The sequence below is a fragment of the Lynx canadensis genome, chromosome C2 (assembly GCF_007474595.2).
Source record: "Lynx canadensis isolate LIC74 chromosome C2, mLynCan4.pri.v2, whole genome shotgun sequence".
Taxonomy (NCBI): domain Eukaryota; kingdom Metazoa; phylum Chordata; class Mammalia; order Carnivora; family Felidae; genus Lynx; species Lynx canadensis.
The window spans coordinates 60,945,317-60,966,879 of NC_044311.2; the positions used below are offsets into that span (position 1 = coordinate 60,945,317).

The 21,563-nt window shown below is 38.5% G+C and overlaps 2 protein-coding genes across 3 annotated transcripts in view; one reads left to right on the forward strand and one right to left on the reverse strand.

Annotated features, from left to right (window-relative positions):
• Positions 1-10,798, reverse strand: part of PDCD10 (programmed cell death 10) — a 46,652-nt gene extending 35,854 nt beyond the window's left edge. The window contains exon 1 of the mRNA XM_030328757.2: positions 10,683-10,798. The gene's annotated coding sequence lies outside the window, so the exon portion shown is untranslated. The remainder of the gene's footprint in view (positions 1-10,682) is intronic.
• A 437-nt stretch (positions 10,799-11,235) lies between these two features.
• SERPINI1 (serpin family I member 1) overlaps positions 11,236-21,563 on the forward strand; it is a 71,802-nt gene continuing 61,474 nt past the window's right edge. For both annotated transcript variants that reach the window (XM_030328752.1, XM_030328751.1), the window contains exon 1: positions 11,236-11,707. The gene's annotated coding sequence lies outside the window, so the exon portion shown is untranslated. The remainder of the gene's footprint in view (positions 11,708-21,563) is intronic.

Here is a 21,563-nt window from a genome sequence, read left to right on the forward strand (position 1 = left end):
ATTAGAATACAATGACCCATGAAGGAAAAATGCAAAATGTAAAAGTGCTCTAAATTTAACTCTATTACCTTTATCATTCTTTGTTAATTCTTATATGTCTGTCATACAGAGGTGTTCCATAACTAATAAGCAGACTTGGTTCTAAACATACACTTAAAAATCAGTCCCTTAAAGCTTACAATTTATTTTTCTATAGAGGATTGGGGTTCTAAGAAACACTTCAAAATCCACAATGCTACCTAAAGGAAAACAGGATTAGGACTGTTTCCATTATACTTAGGTAACATTAATAGCACTGTCATTAGAGAGGTGGGTAATAAGCACAGTGACTCTAGAAACCAGACTTGCTTAGATTCATTCCTGGATCTACCACTTACTAGATGGAGTGACCTGGGGCAAGTTATCTAACTAGTCTGAGCTACAGTTTTCTCATCTATGATAGGGGAATAATATAACAGTCTCCCTCTGTTAAGGCTGATGTGAAGATTCAACAAGTTATTAGATACAGTGTTTAGAACAGTGCATGGCACATAGCAATTATTCAATATTAGCTATTACTATTACATTTTTATCTCAGATGAAATAACAGATCTCTTTCTAGAAATCAGGTCTCCTGCACAATCATCTAGCCAGGAGAATCAAGGACTCCTGAAAGCCAGATAAATAGTGAAGGATAAGTGATTCTAAGCCTCTTTAAAACAACAGCAGAACTGTTGTTTTTCAAATAAAATATTTTATCAAGAGAGGTAAAACACACTAAACTGTTCATTCATCCAATAAACATATGAAGTAACTAGCTTCCTACCCCTCAGCCTCTCCCTCTCAGAGGAGCTCTTTAACAACTCTCCACAGTTGGAAAACCACTGCTCTAGACTATCAGGACACAAGCACGGTAAACAAGGCATTATGAAGAACAAAGGGGAATGGTCCCAGAAGTAAGGGTTAGGTGTTGGCAAAAGCCTTTCTAAGCCCACATTTTCCCATAATTCAGTTCTCAATCTCTCACCAGTAAATTTACTCTTACTCTTGTCATATGCTTATGCATTTAAGAAACTTAAATATTAAGACCCTCAAATTTTAAAGCTATACCAGCCATTATATATTATCTAGTCCAATTTTTATATTTTACAACTTAGAAAGAAATGCCCTTAGAGATTAACATTAAGAAACAAAACAGTGACAGACATTTTAAACAAATATGCTACTGAGCTACTCCAGCTTATCATACAGGTTATGTTAGTCTGCCAAATGAACTACTTCTAGACTAACCTGCCCTGCTCCATATGTCATCCATGGGTCAATCTGCTTACAGCCAAGACCCCCAGACTCCACGCTGAGTGAAGACTGAAGCCAGCAGGAATGGGGCTCTGATTCAAAGTCGCTCCAAGTGGTACAAAGCAGCAGAAGTTTGAGATCTTCAATTTGGTGCTGCTGAGACTTCTGACTCACTCACCTTACAAGTTAAACCGTTTCGTGTCAGTGAAAGCACTTGTAGATTTTCGAGAGTATCGTCTCTTTTGTGTGGGAAGTATTGTTTAATACAGAAATCTATATGGACAAGAATTAAGTATTTCTACACACAGATGGACAGTACAGAGCAGTAGGTAAAGCTCTCAAATTCAAAACAAAGATCTGAGTGTTACTGTTTACTAATCTCTCTATATTCAGTGAGAAATTAATGAAAATATTGACTGAACTACTCAGCTTCCTGGTTATTAAGAGTACTAAATGCATATGAAGCACTTAATACAGTAGCTGACACACAATATGCATTCAATTCATATTGTGATTGGTATCTTAGATAAAATTCACGCACCTGACATGTCCTGTGGACTGGAACTAAGGTGAGGCAAACTCACACCTAAGAGCACAAAATTTACTTCTGACTTGCATGACAGAGTAAGTGCCTCAAATTTTGTACCCTAGGCCCCTCATTTACCTCAGCCTAGTCCACACCTGCATAGCACACACAATGACAACCTCATATTGATATCACAATGTTATACAGCCCACTTTACATAGCATATTTTTAAAACTTTTTCTCCCTCATTTGCCAAAACGGAGACATAAATAAATTACTTGGGCCACCAGAAAAAAAGGTTACATGTCATCCAAAGCAAGTTACAGTATTAGAACACTTAAGAGAATTTGGTCAATAAATAAATTTTAACATTACTTGTCAAGCCTACATTAAAATTACTTTTCATTCTCTTAATGTAAATAGATCAACTTAATAAAAGAAAACTGTGGCCCAACTTAATAAAAACTGTGGCCCAACTTAATAAAAGAAAACTGAAGCGGACTGGGTAATGGAGTAAAATTAAGATGCAGTCAAAGACTTCAGGATAATTCATAAAAGGGCATAACCTATATGGGATAATGAATAGCTGACAACAAAATCAAAGGGCTAGTTACCTTTGAGTTACCTAATGGGAAATGGGAACAACAATACAAGTAGCAACAACTGGCTTCTAAGATATTTCTACAAAACTAATTTAGGGGGAAAAAATACACATCTCTTTAGTTGTGACAATCCTCAATTTTTTTCCTATCCCAATGCCTAAGTTTCCGTTAAATCCTGGTCTGAATATAAATGAAACATTTGTTGTAGGGCAGGAAACAAAGTTGTCCCCTTGAATATGTTCATCTTTTGCTTATAAAGCTCTTAATCTAGTGGCTCATGAATCAAACAATCCCAGAGTAGCCATCAAGTGTCTGAGGGACAGCTTTCTATTTTCCTTTTTATCAGTATTTGTGATCTCCTATTTTAATTTCTCCAATATGCATTTAAAATACCTTAGAAATTCAACTAAACTCAAATGCTCATACTGTTCCTATGTTCTCTATGCTTGAAGGTATAATTTAAGGAGTCTGTACCACAGGGGCTAGGCCTATCTGCTCTGTATCACTTATAATCTTAGTTATCTAAGATTTATCTTACAGACTCTTAATTGCCTATGGGGCTCTACCAAATACATTGTGTATTTTCTTTACCTTACCTTACCAAATTTCTTTCCACCAAAACACTGCCACAAGGCACTCACATGTTGATAAAATTGTTAGCTGCAGATAACAAACTGAGTAGGTCATGTGCTTAAAACTAGGAGCTAATAAAGACAAGGTTCTATCTTTATAACAGTTAACTTCACTTTTAGCTCCTAACTGATCTCCAATACAAATGCTAGGAGTCACAAAAAGAAACGAAGATATCTGCTTGTATATATACTTCCTCTTGTACCCTTCCTTTGCCAAATTAATTAATTTTTTAAGGAGGGACACCAAAATTAAGGTAGGACGTCAGAAATCTGGTGTTTTGACAACACTGCCATTGGCAAAGACATCCAGAAAGCATATATATTTCTGAACAAAAAGATCACAGCAAAATTCAAAGTGCTTTGGAATTAAATTAATTAAACCTTGCAACACTATGAACTAGTATAGGGAGCAGTTGCAGCCTAGAGGTCAGGTCTGACTCATTTATCCCTCCCAACTGGCTTTTGTTGTAGCAACCTTATATAAGTCTAAGGAGGCAGCAGGGTTGTGACATCTTAGGGTTTGGTCATTCCTTAACTCCCATCTCCACTGGAGTTCCGGTTCATCCTGAACACAGGGTGGTTGAATAAGGTAGTAAGGCATGTTTCAATACCAGGGACCACATGGCTAAGTTAGAGAAGGTGTAATTGTTTCTCCTTTGTATCAGCTCTGGCCCAAAATTACCAAACAAATTAATGCATGCAAAAAGTACATAAGAAAAGGGGTAAGAAAGGGTGAAAGATAAAAAGGAAAAATTAGAAAAAATATATATATTAGAAAGGCTAAGTGCCCACGTAACAGTTTTTCCATCCCTTTCCCCTAAAGAGAAGATTTATTACTTTCTCTATCTCCTAGCAGCTAGTACAGTACTTTGGCATAGTCAGGCTAAGTCAGCAAGTGCTAGTTGGAGATGTGGTGATGAAGTCAGAAAAAGTCTGTGCCCTTGAGGGTGGTGTCTGGCAGGGAAGAGGAACAATAAAGAAATACGTCATGTAGAGCTGCCGCTCTGCAAACCTCCGTGAGTATACCTGCCTCATGTTATACACATACTCACCAAGCAAGTTCAACACCACGTGCATGCTTAACATTTTTTGAAGAAGACAATAGAGAAAAACAACTATTGAAATACATAGATGTTCATAATTCCATTCCATACACATAAGCCCCAGAATGAAAGACAGAAAAGACAAGGATCTGCTATTTCCCCTGCCAGACTCCCAGCTGCAGTACCTCTCACAATGAGCAGCTCACCACACTGTGATGCCCATATTATACATACTACTTTTCCAACATGGCTCTGAATAACTAGTCAAATACTTCACCTACTACTCAAAGGAAAAAGTAAATCTATTCCATGGCTAAATAAAACTGGCTGCGTTAAAGTTATGTTAGTCTCCAAGGTGTAACTGCCTAAGAGATTTTTTTTAGAGTAAGTTTGAATATAAGTAATTTTTGCCTGCCATACTGACCTTACCATCTAATATAAAAGTTCTCTGTAACTGCAACTCTAAATCTAACTGCCTTCCAATAGAGCTCAATCATTGACATAATTTTTATGGCAATGATTTAAAATACGGTCTCTTGAGTGAGGCAGCTTGGATTCAAATCCTAATTCTAAGCAGCTACTGATTATATAACCTTGGGCAAGTTGCTTAACCTCTCTGTACTTTAGTTTTCCCATTTATATTGGGGATAATAGCGCATCTACTTCTACTGTTGCAAGGATTATGTGATATCATGTGAAATGCTTAGTCTGATGCCTGGCACTGAGTTACTGCTCAATAAATGGTGCTATCAGATTATATTCCAGCTTATTCTAAACACTTAGAGCAATTTCACATGTAATATATACTCAATAAATATTTGATAAATGAATGAACCAAAGTATTATTATGTAATCCATACTTACTTCTGGTAAACTTATTTCCAAGGCACTGGCCTCAGCAAACAATAGTGACTACCATTTAATATGTTCTACTGTTGTTTCCCAATAATTCATAAGCTTGCTGATAAAATCACCCTTTTTCCTTTTAAATAGTAACACTTGATTCTAAACAACTATAGTAAAGAATGAGATTGAGACCGAATAGATTCAACTCGCTCTTTGGGTAGTAAAGTTACTCAAACCAAAAATATGAATGATCTTGTAAGATTGTAATGCTGTATTACATTGAAGATGAAATTAATTTTGTAGCTAAAATTATAAAACTAAATTTTTCCATCTTCCCACAAAAAAAAATGGACCATCAACTACATTGTTTACCTTTCTGCAAATAAATTATTTCTACTTGCTGCAATAAAAGTGCTTTCATTGGTTACACTGTGATGTGCCCTAAAAATTCAGTACCTAAGACTGTAACTTTCTATTAACATTTCAAATGCAGCCATATACACTAACAATCGCACTCTTTAACTTCTAAATCCCGTTTACAGCTTATTTACTGTGAAATTAGCTTAATATTCTTTGTTTTTAAAATTTTTTAAGTCTGTTTATTTATTTTGAGAGAAACAGAGACAATAGGAGTGGGAGAAGGGCAGAGAGAGGGAGAGAGAATCCCAAGCAGGCTCTATGCTGCCAGTGCAGAGCCCGACATGGCCCCTGAACTCACCAAACCCAGCCAGAACCAAGAGGCGAATGCTTAACCAGCTGAGTCACCCAAGTACCCCTAGCTTAATATTCTTCATAACATTACCTATTATCATGACCTTAACAATCTAAAAACATGTAAGAAGCAGTACTTCAGATTTATCCTCCACATATTGGTTATGCTAGGTAAATATGATTTAAAAAAATTTTTTTTTAATGTTATTTATTTTTGAGACAATGCAAGAGACAGAGTGCAAGCAGTGGAGGGGCAGACAGAGGGAAACACAGAATCTGAAGTGGGCTCCAGGCTCTGAGCTGTCAGCCCAGAGCCTGATGTGGGGCTCAAACTCCCCAACCATGAGATCATGACCTGAGCCGAAGTCGGACGCTTAACTAACTGAGCCACTCAGGCACCCCATTATGATTGTTTTTAAATCCAAGATTCAAATAACATAAAAACTGACTTTTTTAAAAAAGTCAGTTCAGGACTTATCAAAGACTTATATTTATTAATAAAAACTGAGAGCATCATCAAATTTTAAAGCCAAATACCAGCAATCATTTTTTGACAATATCTTGTGGGACAGGGAATTGGCAAATTCATAAAAGCATATAAGGTTACAGCAACTCAGAGCTGTTGAATTTATTCTGAGATTATTATAGTATTGAAAGGATTAGGAAATTTGTTTTCACGACCAAAACCTAACACAAATTTATCCCTGAAATTTAGTTTGCATGTTTTTAAAATAATGATCTTTTTACTCTCATAAGTATATAGGTTTAAAGTAAATAAGGTATTACCTTAAGACCCAGGGAAATATGAAAATTTTCAAGAAGCCCAAAATATATAAACTTCTTTGAAACAAGCACTACTCAGTTTTACAAAGTCACCATGTCTAAAGCAGGTGATATTAAAAGTAAAATTCAAAAGAAAATGCCATGGTTAAAAAACAAAATGAAACAACAAAGGAAAAAGCAGCATGGATTCTGCTGAGGACAAAATGAGATCACATTAGGGAAGCATAGAATCCATTAAAAGTCAGTTAGTTTCCTCCACGTCTGTATTTTGTTATAATGAATGTTGCCTGCAAAAAGCAGGACAGTGATAAGGTCTCCAAAATGCTCTGTTGTACAGAAAGTTTGCTGTAACAGAATATGACTCCTTTGTCATTTTGCTATAGAAAACGATCTATTCTGATTTTAGAGATCTCCAAAAAAACCAAACATCTTTCTACAATTTATTTAATGTTTATTTTTGAGAGAGAAAGACACAGAGCACGAGTGGGGGTGGGGCAGAAAGAGAGGGAGTCACAGAATCTGAAGCAGGCTCCAGGTTCTGAGCTGTGAGCACAGAGCCTGACGCGGGGCTCAACTCAAACTCACGAACCGAACCGGGAGACATGACCTGAGCAGAAGTCGGACACTTAACTGACTGAGCCATCCAGGTGCCCCTTTCTACAATTTGTATTATAAAACTTCTGTCATAAGTCCTTTCATCTAAAGGTAGAAAGCAAGTCTGTTTTACTTATTTCTGTATTTTTGTCCCCAGCAGAGTGCTGGAGGCACTGTCCATGGATGCACTCGTTCATTCAATCATTTATGCGTTCATTCAGTGAGTATTTACTGAAAACTTACTTTGTGCCAGATACTGTGTAAGTAGTGAGGTAAGGCACGTGACAAATGACAGGACCCTACCCAGGTAGCTTATAGTCTAATGAGGGAGACAGACATATATCACATGAATTACAGAAATGATGGAGTTCCTACTGTGATGATGCTACAAAGGGGAAGTATGGAGTATGATGAAGATACAGTGGGAACTTACTATAGTTAAGTTCTAATTTTAGGAAGGAGGAGTCAAAGAAGGTTGGGAAAGGTTCCCCAGAGGAATGACATTTAAACTGAGATCTGCAAATTAACTAGGAGTTGGCCAGATCTGGGAAGGGGAGGAAGAGCAGTTCAGCAGGGAGATGGCATACGTATAAAGGCTCCCAAGTCAGGAAAGAACTTACACATGTAAAAACTGAAAGGTGCAATAAGTAAGAAAGGCTGGATACAAGGATGGAGAGTTAGGAAGGAGGCAAAGGATAAACTGCAGCATTAAACAGAGTAAGAGAATAAGGGTATTTGAATATTTAAGTAATTTTAAGTCCCTTTATCACGTAAAATAAATAATTTCAGGCACTGAGTCTTTATTCTATAATATAAAGGTCTACAATCAAAAGACCTGGATTATGCCTTAGTCACACCAGTCACTAGTTAAATGACCTTTCACGTAACCAATCTGAAACTCTTCGTTCTCTGTATAAACAGGTACTCAATTATTTTACCTACTGGGGATAGAATAATACAGAGTCCTGTTCTCATGACTTTCTATACTTAAAAATAGATGCATATGGAGACATCCTAAGTCCTGTAAGAGATGATGTCCAAAAGCTGACACCAAGGCTCCTGAAAACAAAAATAAGAACAAATGTGGACACTTGTGAACTACAAACTACGATGAAAACATAAGTGAACGCATAACTCTGTGAACCGTAACTACTTCAATGTGCAGAGATCCAAAAGGACCACAGTATTTTAGCATGTGACTGAAAGAGGATAAATGCAATAAAAACATTATTCCATCACTGCAATATAGATGAAATATCAAAACTGTAATGGACGTCAGAGACGACGAGTAATGACAGAACTGAAACAAGGAGAAAAATTAACACATACTGAACAAATGCATTAAATTAATTTTACTTATTTCCAAATTTTTCTGACTTTTGGGTCAAAAGCTCATTCCCCAACCTCATAGCTGCATGCCAAAAGTTAGAGAACTCACTTCACACTTCCCCCAACAAAAAACAAACATCTACACTGCCATCTAGAAAATATATTAACACTCTTGCTTTACTATCACTAACTCATGTTCAGTTTACAGTCTATGTAAACTACCACCATATCCTTCCAATATAGCATAGTTATCCCCACATAAATTTTCTACTTGTTTAGTTGATCTTCCTTTCCTTGTGTCCTGCATTACTCATGGTGCTACGTTATTCCTATACTTCCAACTTCATTCTATAGTATCAAACCTCCACTTTATTTTAAACGTTATGTTAACTTCTAGACCATCTTAACTTCAGTCATACGGGGAACAATATACCTCTAATCCTATAAAATGTTTCTGCATTCAAAAGTCAAACACTGTTGATAATATTTTCAAAGTACATTCAAAAATCAGCAGTTTCAATGGTTAACATATACAGTAGTAAACCATGATTAACTATTAGCTAGATACCTAAGTATTGTATATAAACTTATCACAAAGAAATTCTGATGTCAAAAAACATACACCTAAAAGTCTATTAAGGAACTATCCAATAATAACATTCATACATGGTCACACTAACAATTATAAAGGAGAAGACTGTTACAAGCATACTGCTTTCTGCTTAATACAAAATATAAACGTCAGATTTTCCCATTCTTTAACATAAAATAGAATGAATTAAAAGTCGTAAGTAATGCTAAGAAAAATAAGTGCCTGACGTTTTTACACACGTGCACGTGCACATACACACACCAGGGTCAAGAAAATCAAGGGGAACGGAGATCAACAAAAATGTGATGTTACTTCCAAAAAATGCAACGTATATTCTTTTCTAATAATGTGCACACTATACTCTCTTGTTGCTGTTATTATTTGGAAAAAAAAGTGTAAAATAAGTTTTTTGAAAGAATTCCTACACTACTGTTGTCAGTTTTACAAAATGAGAGTAAAAACAGTCAGTCCTACAGTAGGAAGGGAAAGGAATGCCTTGTAACTATAAGGGTGGGATATATTTTTTCGACATTCTCCTATCTCATTATCTGTTTAAAATGGTGGTACAGGGGCACCTGGGTGGCTCAGTGGGTTAAGTGGCAGACTCTTGGTTTCAGCTAAGGTCATGATCTCAGGGTTCGTAGGTTCAAGCCTCCAGTTGGGCTCTGTGTTCACAGCTCAGAGCTTGCTTGGGATTCTGTACCCCTCTCTCTGCACCTCCCCCACTCGCTCTCTCTCTCTTAAAAATAAGTAAACATTAAAAAAATAAAATAAAATGGCGGTACAGTTCATCACTTAATATACTTCTAATAAGTAAGTTGAAACTCAACATTATTTTTCCAAAAGTTAGAATGTGTCCTTCTTTTATTGAGGAATTGCTCCAACTCAAAAAACTCTTCACTTCGCAAAGGGCTTCTTAAAAATGCACAAAATGCATTACTTTGCGATTTTCCCCACTCATTTCAAAAGACCACCAACCTCTCTACCCCTTTTCTTTCTGGTGCGGCAGCTCTATTCAGAAGCGGGATTACAACTGGATTAGATCAGATCTGTCCCTACGTGTGTGACCTTGGGCACGTCATTTATCCCTTCAGTTTCTCATTTGCATCTTTGAAACGGTATCTTTGAAAACAGAACGGGTGTAAAAATACCTTGGGACTTATATCTAGGAGGGTTAAGGTTTTCTGCTCAGAGGCAAAACTGCCTCCTTAGAGGGGCCACATCATGAAACTAGAACTGAATCCGTAGGTCTCTGTCAACATTTGACTCTTCCTTCTACAGTTCTCTTCTTTCAAAGGGCATAACCTGAGTCACCTCAAGAGCAGACTCCCAAGCGCCCCTTCCCTCCTCCACTCCTTCCCTATCCTACTTCTAAAGCAGGGGGAAAACAGCAGCCACATCTCCCCGCCCCAAGCCACACCTTCAGAGGACCCCACCCCAGACACATCCGCCTTCTCCCTTCTCCGGGGGCACCAAAGGCCAACCTCGCCCTTCCCCTCCCGCCCCCACCTAGAGGAGACTTCCTGGAGGCGTTCAAGGCCCGAGCAGGGCAGGCAGCATTTACAAACCCGCTTTACGCCACTCGCGTAGGGTAACCTCGCTTACGCCCATAGGGCCCCGTTCCCAGCCCCGTCCGCTCCGCCTGCCAGAACCAAGCCCAAGTGCCTCAGCCACGGCCCCTGTGTGACCCCAGACCTCTTCTGCTCCGCTCGGGGCTACAGAGACTGGGAAAGAACAGCCACACCTTACCGGCAACTGAGGCACTGACTTCACTTCCCACCTTTGGAGCCCTCTTCAACTCCCGGATCAATTCACTCCGGCGACGCCGGAAGGACCCGAGAGGAACCAGGCGTTGTCCGGAATCCTGCCCAGCCGGAGTCGCGCAGGGGCCTATGGGGACTCGTAGTCCCACTCGCCGGCGTCGCTTGCAATTCCTGCACAAGCAAGACAACAACTCCCGGCAGGCCGTGCGGTAGAGCCTAAGGCGATGGGTGGGGACACTTCTACCCAATAAAAGGACAGTTCCCTGCTTTTGCGGGAGGAGGTGAGACGGATAGAGAGGGTGCTTGAAAAGCGGGGGGAAGGGAGGGGTCAGCTCTCACCTGCGCCAATCAGGGTGCTGGGTCGGCCCTGCCAGCGACTCACCCATTGTGGGGGCGGGCTAGCGGAGCAGAGGAAGGAAGGGGGTTGGGGAGAGAGCTTGAGGTGGGGGACGAGGGGTGGCTGAGCTGTGGGCGCTGCATCGGGGGGAGAGGAAGCAACGCGGGAATCGCCGGCAGAGAGGGAGGGGGCTCTGTGGGGATGCGCTCAGGCCGGAGGGGCAGCTTCCCCGAAAGCGGTAGAGCCCCAAAGACACCAGGCGGCCAGACCTGCGGGTCGCGGAGGGGTAGAGTGAGCCTGGCCTCCTCGAGGAGGCTTCCGGGCCAGGGAGGCAGCTCCAGGTGTGAAGCCACTGACTGAGGAGAGAGGGGTCCCCAGGGAAAGGGAAGGGGCAGAACAGCTGCAGAAGTGCAGGGAGCGGGAAGGTACTAGGGCAGCAGCTTCCCGCCGCCACCAGCCGGGGCAGCAGCAGGAACAGCAGGGGGAGGAGCAACAGCTGCCGAATTCACCAACTAGAGGAGGGGGAGGCGGAGCTTAGTTCACTGTAGCAGCCGGAGGCGCAGTCTGGACTGTAGTTTCCCGGGAGAGACGAGAGCAGGAACACGAGCAGAGCGGAGCGCAGTCCTCCGAGCATCAGCTCCAGCATCCCACCAGGGGTTGCAGGTGTGTGGGAGGTAAGCGTGGGTGCCTCTTCTGGGCGTCCTCATACTGCCCAGGAGAAAGCGTCTTCCAATAGGAATTCTGTCAAGGCACAGGTAGTCTCTGACTCGGGTTAGGGAACGGGTGCGAACCCTTTTAGATGAAATACGTACATTTTGGACTTTGAAGGGGGGAAAAAGCAAAAGGTGGCTTGATTGTGGGTATAAAGGGCGTGGTTAAGTGTTTTTGGCGTGAGTTACACCATTAAAACTGTTTTGGGAGACCTTAGGATTTAGGGAAACCCGGATAATTGAAGATGAGGTTGATGGTATCTGGGTAGGTGCGTAGCTGGTTAAAAAAAAAAATGTCATTGATATAGAATTACTTCAGAACTCTTTCACTAGGAAAATAACTTTGCATTCTTCTTCAGTGTCTACCCCTTACGTTTTATCAGATTGTCCTACTACCGACCTGTTTTCCAGGGTGGTTTACTGCAGGTTCCTAAAATTGAGAGAGATCTGTATTAAGGAAGAGAATGCAGGCAGAATAATCAAGATGACTAAACCTATCAGAAGTATAACTTTGCCAGCGATAATGTAAAAATGTTTTAATGGATGGATACTTAGCTTTCCTTCCAGTGGCTCTAGAATATTGGAACAAAGACCAGGACTCAGCCTACAGCGGGAACATATGGTGTATTTCGTTGCTGCTTCTTATTCTCTCATTTGGGTCTGGTAATATTTATGCATTTGAAAAAAAAACTAAAGTACAAGAAAAGCTGTACGAGGATCTTTTCTGTTAAGGGGGTATGTGCTAAATGGTTACCCTTAGTGTGTGTCGTGATGGGTTCAGGCTTAAAACACATGTAATAGTATCATTAAAAAAATAGTTTATTCTTGGTATTAAACCATGTACAATTTCTCTGATTGTTATTAAATACCTGTGGATGAAAATATGTTTTAATACTAGGTAAAGGTGAAAGTCATACCTACCTTTGTGCAACTATGATAAAATTGCAGGCTTTCTTTTTAGAAAGTATGTAAATAGCTATTTTCCTAGTCATTTTCTTTTTGTTTCCAAGGTTCTCCAGATTACACGGCTTTTAATCATAGTAGCATATTGCAGCACGTTTTCCTTAGAAATGCTTTCATTGTGACAGTTGTGTATTCCAGGGTCTGGGTGAATAATTTGGATTTTTTTTTTTTTTTAACTAGGGCCAATACAGTGGGGTAATTATCTTCTGTTTTCTGGTTTTGATGCTTTCCTCATTTACTTAGTATTTCAGGATTTTATTTTTGTAAAGCACACACAGTTCCTTTTTCAAAAAAAAAAAAAATGGCCAGAAGGAATTCTCTTTATAGATTAAAGTTCTATCCTACTGAGTGCTACTACTGATAAGCCTAAATGACTTATCAGTATATTTACTCCTCCCCTCCAGCACCCCCTGCCACATTCTTATACACCAGAGAAATATATACACGGACAGATCTTAGAAAAACAGCCGCTTTTAGATTGTCCCCAAGCAAATCAGGTATTAGAAGCAGCAAAGAGCTTAGAAAAAAGAAAAAGCAACAGTAGCCACTAAACTTAGCAGTCGTGGTAAGGATCTGAGTTTATCTTTGCTATATATCACAGGCGAGTTTATTAATCCACGTAGCTGAAAAGACACTACGTAACTGATTTTAGGAGAAAAAAATGAGTACTAGAATATAGTGAGGCTTTGAAAAGATTGTTTTTACCCTTGTTATTTGTCATTCTGTGGATTGTTCTGAATTAGTCTTAGAATCTTAGTCTCTGCTACTAATTGATTTTGTGAAACTGAACACCCGCTGTCACTGATATATTTACTCCATGTAATAATAACAATTAATAGTAATATTGGCAATGAAGTTCTTTCAAAGCCTATATTAAAAGATCTTTTGAAAGAGTTTGGTTGGGAATCAGTTTATAATCAAGTAAATGGGATAGAAAAAAAAAATATCGAAACAGTTGGAATTCAGATGTACTCTGAATCCCAACTATTTCTAGGTCTTCTGCTGTGAGGTATCATAAAGGATAGAGTCTCATTAGGAATGGCTGAGTTTGTAGTATTAAAGTACTGGATTTTTCTCCTGCTTCCAAGATTTGGATCCTTTTTATTATGTCAGTGAAAGAGATTGGGTTCCTGTATCATTTGGGAGTAAGACCATGTTTTTATAAGGGAGAAATCGTTAGCAATATATAGTACTTAGGTATTTGTTACCTTGAACTTGTGTCAAGAGATTTTAAATTGGTGTTCACATTAAATCTCATATAATATGAAGTCTTCTTGACTGTATGTTACTGGTGTTGAGATGATTGTTCATGTCACAGTTTATAATTTTATGTAAAGTACTACCTAGGTAAAAAGCATATTATTTGTTCTGCTCTTGATTTTTACTATTTGTATATGGCTATTAGTGAGCATATGATGAGAAAGAAAAACCAACAGAGTGCAGAATGTCTCTCTGGAATGGATAGTGCTCTGGAAATCACTGTTTTTTTTTAGCCAAAAGACTTGGTTAATTTCGAATTGCAATATATTTTGAACTTTTTTTAAATACAGGATTCTGACTCTAAGTTTATTGAGTGAAAATAATTGAGTAGCATAGATTTCTCTAACAGGAGGATTCACTGATGCATGCAGCACAAAAGAGCGAGACTTAAAGGTTCAAGATCAAATGGTTTTGGTGTGTTGGGAGGCTGATTTATAGAAGGAGGTAGATATGAAAAATGCTGTTTGATAAACAGCTTGAGAAACTGCCCTTAGCAAGAGAGAAAAGAGATTTGATCTGTATTGTTAAATGCCTAGAAGTGATTTCATGGCCTTTTCTCCCCCCAATCATTGCTGGAAGCCTATACCCATTGTGGGAGACAATACTTTCCTATATTGCATTTTACAAGACCAGTGCTCTAACCCCTGAGATACAGAGCCTTGTTTCCTATATTGCATTTTAAACTGGAGTCAGACTGGCAATAATTCATTAGATATTGAGTGATCGTGGGTTATTAACGCAGAGCAAAAAAAGATCCACTATGTATATATTCACTTTGAAGTGAATGAATTATTTGGACATAATATTAAAAAGAAGTAAAAACCCAAAAGGTGTTTTCCCCCTTAGTAACAGAGATACTTGAACCAGATACTAAAGATGAGCAAGAGCATCCCCCTCCCCCTTCTTCCATCAAACTTCAAAGGTTAATTACTGCTTTGGGGGATCAGGATTAATTATACAATGGTAACAATTTGTTTTTGTTTTGTTTTCAATCTAACGTCTTCAAAATTTAGTCCTTAAATTTTGGTAAGTGTGTTTGAACCAAGTAGGTTATTAGCTTCTAGAGACCACATACTTCTTTTCTATCTCCTGCTCATTCTGAGCATCTTGTGTCATGCTCAGCATAAAGTAGTGGCCCTATAATCGCTTACTGAATTAGAACTACTGGCTAAGACTTTTTAATGTACACAGTGAGACATTTTGCGTGTTGATAGACAAGGGTTAAGTTGACCTCGCAGAATAATTACTATACATTAGCCTTTCTAAGAATGTCTTTGTGCTGGTTGGCCTTTGCAGAAGTGTCCATTGAGCCCAATTTCATTCAGACAGTGTGGGCTGCAAAGACTGATGTACAACTTTGTGTGGTACCATTTCTAAATTCATCCCAGAGATAGGGAATGTGGATGAGGGGAAAGGGCTCTCCCACTGGTGACAACCAAGTTTGCATTTCCAGCCAGGTCAGTCTATGGATCAACACAATTTGACCTAAGTAAAATACCTTTGCTGAAGCTTACCCATGAAACACACATTTCATTCCATAAAACCTGAATTTATTCTTCCATTTTTATAATCATTTGTTAAAAAACAAGAAAAGGAGCAAGAAGAAAGGAAGTCAGACTGTGTTTAAGTACATGTGGAATTGGGCATTTGTTGTCTTTTGCATTTAAGCTTCCAGAAACAGATTAATCTGATTAATGTAAGAATGAAGAATTCAAATGTGATTTTTCTTCTATTACTCCAAAACCTGGAGAATTTGAGTTAGTTGTCAATAGTTCTTTAGTAGTAAATTTAATAGTAACATATTTAACTGCCTTTTATTTGCTTTTTAACATAGCTTTGCTAGCATGCAAATAGATACAAATTGCTTAGAACTGATGATTGATTAACCTTCCTTCTTCATGTTCCTTTGGCATGACTCTTCATGCTTAGCATTGTGCCTTGTGTAGAATTAGCTGAGTTCGTAACTGACTTCCTCACCAGATGCTGAGTAACTTCAGAACTGTTTCATTTACCTTTCTATTTAAGAGCCTTATGTAAAGTCTATCCTTGGTAACAATTTATTTAAATGTTTGATTACCTATAGAGAAACATAATTTTACATTTTTCACAAACAAATACAACTAAAAAAGGGATTGTTTCTTGGACCTCTCTTTTAGCACCAAATGCAGCCCTTTGCCCACAACCGTTGCTTATATAGAGTTAAATATAAATACTGATGTCTATTGTGACATTGTGAATGAACAGAGCAAACATTGCTATTAATTGCAACATTGCATAGGCGTGTACTTCAGATATAAATTTATTAATTGGATGCCTTTTAGCATTGCCTCTCTTTGCCTCTAAAATTTTGCTGACTTAAAGATGTACTTTTGAGTAACATTCCCCACACATTCATACACACACGGTCTATGGCTTTTCTTCTTGATACATAAAAACAGAGACTTAGAGAAAAACAGATAAATGTTACATGAAGCTTTGTCGTAACAAATTTAACTGGTCTTGAATGTTCAATTTTTAGTGAAATGGTTGCATTGGGAGGCCTTATTCAGGCTTATTAAACCTAAATTATATAGATATTTGTCATTTTGAGCCAGCAAGGGGAAGGGTTGAATTTGGCATTCACAGGGCTCTGTGCTAGCCTTCTGTACATCATAGCTACTGAAATGTACATGGTACCTCCAACTCCAGCCACTGCTTCAAGACCCCCTTCTGGTTCAGCCTAGGAAAGGAGACTTCTGAGCTCCTCCCAGCTTCTAATTTAGTGTGGGAAGGAAGGCAGTTAGAATTTACTTTGATTTAATAATCTCATTTTCCTAAGTGTACTGTTTTTCCCCGATAAATCTCACACCAGAGTTCTCAATAACAGTAACTGAAGGGTCACAAAGTGATTTCTATGGCACAATCTAGCAATTCAGTGAGTACCTAACAACTTGAAGTCCATTTCCCTCCCACCGTCTTGGCTTCTTCTGAGTGGGCCCAAAACAGTTCACTGGAATACTTTTGATATGTTACCCACATTGGATTGCTTCTGTCATTTTCTTGATAACTTAAATTTGCTTTGAGAAACTAACTAGTATGGAAACCAATTTGACAATAAATTTCATATATTGAAAAAAAAAAGAAAAACTAACTAGTTTTATTTGAGGTCTTTAACCGTATGTAACTTGAAGTGTTAACTTTACTTTTTCCATCTTTTAATAGTGCGCTGTAAACACTTTATTATAATGTATAATTTTAATTGTTGGGTACTTCAAAAAGCCATCAAAAATCATTGAAGCAATCAGTGTTTTTTAAGATACAGTCAGCCTTCCAGTTAAACCTGTACAAAGCATCTTAAATTGCTTACAGATATCAAATCACTTGTTCTATGGTCAAACTAAGTTAAACTGTATTTTATAAGTCACTTGACATCTAATACTGGATAAACTTTTAATAATACCAGTATCCTGACAGCCACATAACAATGGTATAATTTTTGTTTTTGCTAAGTCAGGGAACTTTTTACAAATTGTATTAAAAATAAAATGCTGGAGAGCCTGGGTGGCTCAGTTGGTCAAGCGTCCGACTTCAGCTCAAGTCATGATCTTGCAGTTTGTGGGTTCGAGCCCCACATAGGGCTCTGTGCTGACAGCTCAGAGCCTTGGAGCCTGCTTTGGATTCTGTGTCTCCCTGTCTCTCTGCCCCTCCCCCACTCATGCTCTGTCTCTCTCTCTCTCTGTCTCAAAAATAAACATTAAATAATAAAATAAAATGCCAATAATCCAAAATTATAAAAGCCTAATCATAATTATTTGTTTTTTAATTATAAGAACAGATTTAGTTAATAATTACTAATATAAAGTTAAGTATTTTGAAGGAGAAAGAAATCTTATTTTCAAGATTATTAAAAAGCAAATTCTTACTCATATGGCCCAAAAGTAATTGACAATTTAAAAAATAGTTTTACAGTACGTATCGACTAGAAATGCTTTCAGCTTCAAGTTTTATGTACAATTAATATAAAACAATAGGGATTTATTATTCTAGAACAAGAGGTCTGGAAGTAGTTGTTCACTTTTTTGTTTAGAAACTCAGTGTCGTCAAAGTTTTGTGCTCATGCTTTTTCTCGTACTTGCTGCACGTAGGGTGTTCCTCCTGATCCAGATGTCATCTTCTACTTCAAGGCAGGAAGAATAAGGAATGGCTGTACCTATTGAGTATTTCTCTTTTAGTCAGGAAATAAAAGCTTTCCCAACAACCTGTTCCTGCAGATGTCCAATGTGGACCTACTGGCATATGGCATGTGGATGCCTCTAGCTTTTTTTTTTAAAGTTTATTTATTTTTGAGACAGAGAGAGACAGACCATGAACAGGGGAGGGGGCAGAGAGAGGGAGACACAGAATCCGAAGCGGGCTCCAGGCTCTGAGCTGTCAGCACAGAGCCCGACGCGGGGCTCCATCTCACAGACCGTGAAATCATGACCTGAGCCAACGTCAGATGCTTAACCGACCGAGCCACCCAGGCACCCCTGGATGCCTCTAGCTTTAAGAGAAGCTTAGGTATCAAGGACTTTTGGCCTTTGCGGTGGATAAAGCAGGGAAACAGTAGCTTGAGAATAATTTGGGGGTAATGAGTCAATAGTTTCAGCTGTAGCCTCATAATTAAGACCGTGTTAACTTTAAATTGTATTTCTTCTCATTCTAACTCTGCCGACTGTTTATTTGTTGTTTCACCTGGGTTAGAAAAAGCTAACCATCTTATACCATGTTTTCATTTCTGTAGCTACCAAACTTCAAGTCTCTGGGCCAAGGCATTCCTCACAGACTGATGGTATCTCTGGTTAAAAGGTCATCTGGCCCATACAACACTTAATACTTGTCCTATACTTTTTATCACAGATGTAATAACACCTGAAAGGATGATTCTCTTATAAATCTACTTTAAATTTCAAGGTAACAATGAACCTCCATATAGACTGTATTTGAGAATATAGATATAATACAAATGAAAGAACAATTAAATATTAGATTCTTTTTTAAGATTTGTTTAGCTGCCTGAAAAAGTAAAATAAGCCAGTTTCATAGAGAGGAACTCACTCTAAAAGATTTTAATCCTGGAGGCGTCTGGGTGGCTCAGTTGGTTAAGCGTTCAGCTATGGCCTAGGTCATGATCTTGCCATTCCCAAGTTCGAGGCCCGCATCAGGCTCTGTGCTGACAGCTCAGAGCCTGCAGCCTGTTTCAGATTCTGTGTCTCCCTCTCTCTCTGCCCCTCCTGGGCTTGCACACTCTCTCTCTCTCTTTCTCAAAAAAATAAACATAAAAAAAAAGATTTTAATCCTGAAAATGATGTTATTACTCATTGCTAAAATGTGAAACATATCATCAACATCCATACAGTAATTATTATCTAAATTTTGACTAATTCTTACAGTGACACATCTTTGATTTATGGTTTTCATAAACTGATTCCTTGAGGTTAGGAAAGTCTGAGGAAAGAACTGAAACTGAGAAAATGGAAACAAATATATAGTTTTTCTACATTAAAAAAACTCATAAGGAAAGATGTTGACTGTAGAGTTTTTTTTTTTTTTTTTTTTTTTTTAAATTTTTTTTTTTTCCTTTCAACGTTTTTATTTATTTTTGGGACAGAGAGAGACAGAGCATGAATTGGGGAGGGGCAGAGAGAGAGGGAGACACAGAATTGGAAACAGGCTCCAGGCTCTGAGCCATCAGCCCAGAGCCTGACGCGGGGCTCGAACTCACGGACCGCGAGATCGTGACCTGGCTGAAGTCGGACGCTTAACCGACTGCGCCACCCAGGCCGCCCCTGTAGAGTCTTATATAGCAGTTGTCTGAATTTCTCTATCAATATCTTTATTTTTCAATTTTTACATTTCTGTCATTTGATTTCAGGTGAGTGGCTTTATTGTGTCAAAATTCTCCACATAGGGGCACCTGGTGGCTGTGTTGGTTAAGCATCTGATTCTTGATTTTGGCTCAGGTCATGATCTCACGGTTCAGTTCCTGGGATTGAGCCCTGCACATCAGGCTCTGCTCTGAGGCGGAACCAACTTGGGATTCTCCCTCCCTTTCTCTCTGCCCTTCCCCACCACTCGTGCTCACTCTTTCTCTCAAAATAAATAAATAAACATTAAAAAAAAAATCTCTTCAGATACAGTCATATGTAAATTTCTAAGCTACTTTCACAATCTGTAGCATGGGGTTGGTGCCTCACAGAGATACAACAAAATGTATAAAGTCACTTTTTCCTTGGCATGATCTTTTGTCAATAAAGTTAACAAAAGAAGACGTGAGACACATTTACATAAAAACAAAGATATGGGACTTAGGACTGGTACTACAACAGCTACTATGGTAGAAGTCCAGAAGAAGAGGAAATTGAGCTAATGTGGCAGTCAAGGAAGGCTTTGAGAAAGACGTAGGGTAGTGTGGTGTGTTGGTTAAGAGCACAGAGTGGCACACTACAGCCTATAGGCACACTACCTTTTTGGTAAATGAAATTTTGGTAAATGAAACACAGCTATGCCCATCATTTACATATTATGAAGATTGCTTTCTTGCTACACCAGCAGAGTTGAGTCATTGTGATAAAGACCATATGGCCCAAAGCCTAAACTATATCCTATCAGGCCCTTTAAAAAAAAAAAAAAAAAAAGTCTGTCAACCACTGGTTAAGAATGTGGGCTCTGCAGGGGCACCTGGGTAGCTTAGTCTGAGTGACTCCTGATTTCAGCTCAGGTCATGGTCCCAGGATTGTGGGATCGAGCCACACATCTGGCTCCACACTAAGTGTAAAGCCTGCTTAAGATTCTCTCTCTCCCTCTGCCTTTCTCCCCTGCTCTTTCTAAAATTAAAAAAAAAAAAAAAAAAGTGGACTCTGCAGTCATAACTGAGTTCAAATTTGGTTTTGTAATCTGTAACTTGACTCAAGTGCTGTTTATGTTGCTATAATGAGATTTCACACAAAGTGCATTGCAGAATACCTGGCATGCTCATAAATGTTATTTTATTAAATGTTAGATTTATATTGTTATGATTTATTAAGTGAACAATAACTTGTAATTCAAATAGGAACTTTAAACTCTACTCCTTAATGCTAAAATAAATGTTCAGGAAACTGGGAAGGATGTCATCTAATTGTAAACAAATTTTCAAGTGTTGCACAAAATATTGTATAGGGATAATAAGATTGATATAGAACTGAAACAACCTTGATGTATGGAAAAGTAAAGCCCAGACTTTAAAATACAATTAAGACTGAACAGCATATTGGATATTGTAGGAAGCCATGCCAGTCAATTAAGAAAGAAATTAAGATACTTAATTGAAATTTAGAAGAAAATGAGATTTAAAAGGGAATATACTACAGAAGAGACATCACTACCAATCTTATAGAAATAAAAGATTATTAAGGAATACTATGAACAATCATATGGTACAGTTAGATGAAATGGGCAAATTGCTACCAGAAGACAAACTACCAAAGCAGAAGAATAAATAGAGAATGTGAATATATACTCAGAAATCCCCCCAACAAAATACTAGCAAATCAAATCTGGCAACAAATAAAAATTATACACCATGATCAAGTGGGAT